Source organism: Nicrophorus vespilloides, unplaced genomic scaffold, assembly GCF_001412225.1.
Source record: "Nicrophorus vespilloides isolate i.1.1-1 unplaced genomic scaffold, Nicve_v1.0, whole genome shotgun sequence".
In the NCBI taxonomy this organism is placed as follows: domain Eukaryota; kingdom Metazoa; phylum Arthropoda; class Insecta; order Coleoptera; family Silphidae; genus Nicrophorus; species Nicrophorus vespilloides.
In genome coordinates this window covers 4580-7168 of record NW_017098703.1, presented here as the reverse complement: position 1 = coordinate 7168, position 2589 = coordinate 4580, and the positions used below count along the sequence as shown (strand labels likewise).

Genomic DNA, 2589 nt, shown 5'->3' with positions numbered 1-2589 from the left:
AGTTGATCCGAGTTCGATTCTCGGCCATCGCACACTTTTACCATTCTATGGTACTGTTCTCCAAAATTCGGTCGAATATCAGAAAATTGGATAACAAGGGCGTTGGTGGTGTAATCTGCCTTCCAAGCAGTTGATCCGAGTTCGATTCTCGGCCATCGCACACTTTTACCATACTATGGTACTACTTTCCAAAATTCGGTCGAATATCAGAAAATTGGATAACAAGGGCGTTGGTGGTGTAATGGTCAGCATAGTTGCCTTCCAAGCAGTTGATCCGAGTTCGATTCTCGGCCATCGCACACTTTTACCATATCATGAAACTCTCCTAAAAAATTGGGTCAAATATCAGAAAATTTGAAAAACCTTGAAAATGTCCATAATAAATAATTAACGAATTTGGGTATATTTCTATTTGAAATTGATAACTAAATTAAAACTAAAATGCTCAATTATCCGAAAATATTTTGATCTTTACATAGACATCTCTCATTGACAATAACAAATTACTATTCTATTGTAAGTTAGTGAGGCCAATTAACCGAAACGATGTTAATGATAGCATTTACACCACTGCTATTCTACGTTCCTGGAACATCCACTAAATTATCCTCCGACTTGCACTTGCTCGACGATAAATCCTGCAATTGTTAATTAAACTATACGTTCATCGCTTGCGACAAATTTTGACAGCTCGTATCTGATGAACGGATAACAGCAGAAAGTTGTGAGTAGGCTCGTTGGATAGGTGAGACTTTCAGCTTTAATTTGAGTCTAATTTAATAAAATTAACATAATCATTTATTGAGAAATTTACACAAAAATCTGATGATCTTGAAACTTATATTATGCATCAATAAAAACGTAAAAAGTTTCACAACTTTCGACTTTGGATAACCCATATTGTTGACCGGGTGTGTTAATAAACAGGAGCAATTAGCGCCGGGAATGTATCCAAATATTTGGATAAATGACAAAGTGCGTGTTCCGTGCGTCCGAAGTGGTTATAAATCCTGTTCAAACGAAAGGATTAGTCCACGTTTTGAGGGGTTGTGTATCCTTGTAAATGAGATAAATTGCGACAACAATCTGCGCACAAAATCCCTTTTCGAATGTAATCCATTCTTGCATACCGAAACTATTCCTCCCCTAATTATTTTGGCCTCGCAAATTAACGGTTTCGATTTATCGGCGAAAGGGTGGAAGAAGACCCGCATTTATACCTTTTCTCCTTCTCACCCACAAAACCGATCTCCGTTTCTGTCTTACTCTAACGCATTCAGACTCTCGATCATACACACACTCTGCGACTTTGAGCCCCCTTTCATATACATTCGAAAAGGATCTACCTTTAGTGTGTTTAGAAAACCCTTTGAACTTTGCTACACCACGTACACGCCGCGTTTCTCCAGCAAAAGGAAGAACAAAAATAAAAACGAAAAGAAGAAATTTCGTTCGCTTCTTCTACTTTCATCTGACTACTATGTAATTACCTTTTTAAATAAAGTGTGTCATTCCATTCCCTTTTGCCTTATACCGATTTTTTTTATCTATGCAATACTTTATATTCAGAACATTTTTAAAAGTATTAAATCTTATTTTTTTTTTCAATGTTTTATTACTATAGTTTTGATAAGTAAATTAGTTTATGTAATATCTTAATATTAGGATCAATACTTAGTACTTTACTACACATTCTAGTCAATGTATTAAGAAATTAAAGAAATTGATAAAGTTATGTAAAAACAATTTGAAATAGACTTTAATTATTAAAGTTATTCTTGAAATATTCTCATAAGATTTTTGTTTCAATCTTAAACAATTCAATTAATCAATAAAATAAAATCTAATATAGTGATGGTCTTGATGAAATGAAGAGAGTTTAAGATGAAGCAACAGAAAAGAAAAACGTTTATTTTTGTGATCTTGAGGCTCGAGAACAGAAACTTGTTGTTTGCGATCGTCTTCACCTTCTTATCTTAGGTCAAATAACAGAAAGTAAAAAATGTAAACACTGAGTGTATGTATGTGGAAAAAGAATCAAATCGCGCTGCATTCGACGTGTGAATAATTTATTGGCATTTCGAGAATTATTTATAGCTGTTTCCGTGTTGTTTTCTCAAGTTTCTTTATTTTCTTTATTCTATATTTTTCTTGTTCGTTTCAGATTGCAATAAAAAAAGTGACCTGAAGCAATTAAGGCCTGGGATGCATCATGCAAAGTGATTAGATTTGCGGAGGATCCGTGCATTAGGGCCGAAGCTCAAATTCATTATGAAAGCATATTGATGTGATGGGTTTTAGGACGTCGGTAAAGAGTGTGTGTGCACAAAGCCTGCAAAACCCTGCACAACCGGAGCCGATATTTATGTCTTCTCGTTCTTATCGGATGATGGTGGTGGCTCGATCGATCCGCAACGCCACCTCCGAAATCTCCTTCATTCCTTCCTTGCTTCCTTCCTTTCACTCCCACATCCTAGATATCCTAAAGAGAGAAGGTTTCTTCTCCTCTCCTCTCACGTAGCAGAAACAATTACACGCTAACTTTCATCCCCGAAATACAAGGTGTTAGTCCGGAAGAAAGAAAGAGGA

General features: G+C 35.7%; 1 non-coding gene across 1 annotated transcript; it reads left to right on the top strand.

The window, feature by feature from the left end:
• The first annotated feature begins 227 nt into the window (after window positions 1-227).
• Trnag-ucc lies at window positions 228-299 on the top strand. The gene has a single exon. It is a non-coding gene; the product is annotated as a tRNA-Gly (tRNA).
• Window positions 300-2589: the final 2290 nt, after the last annotated feature.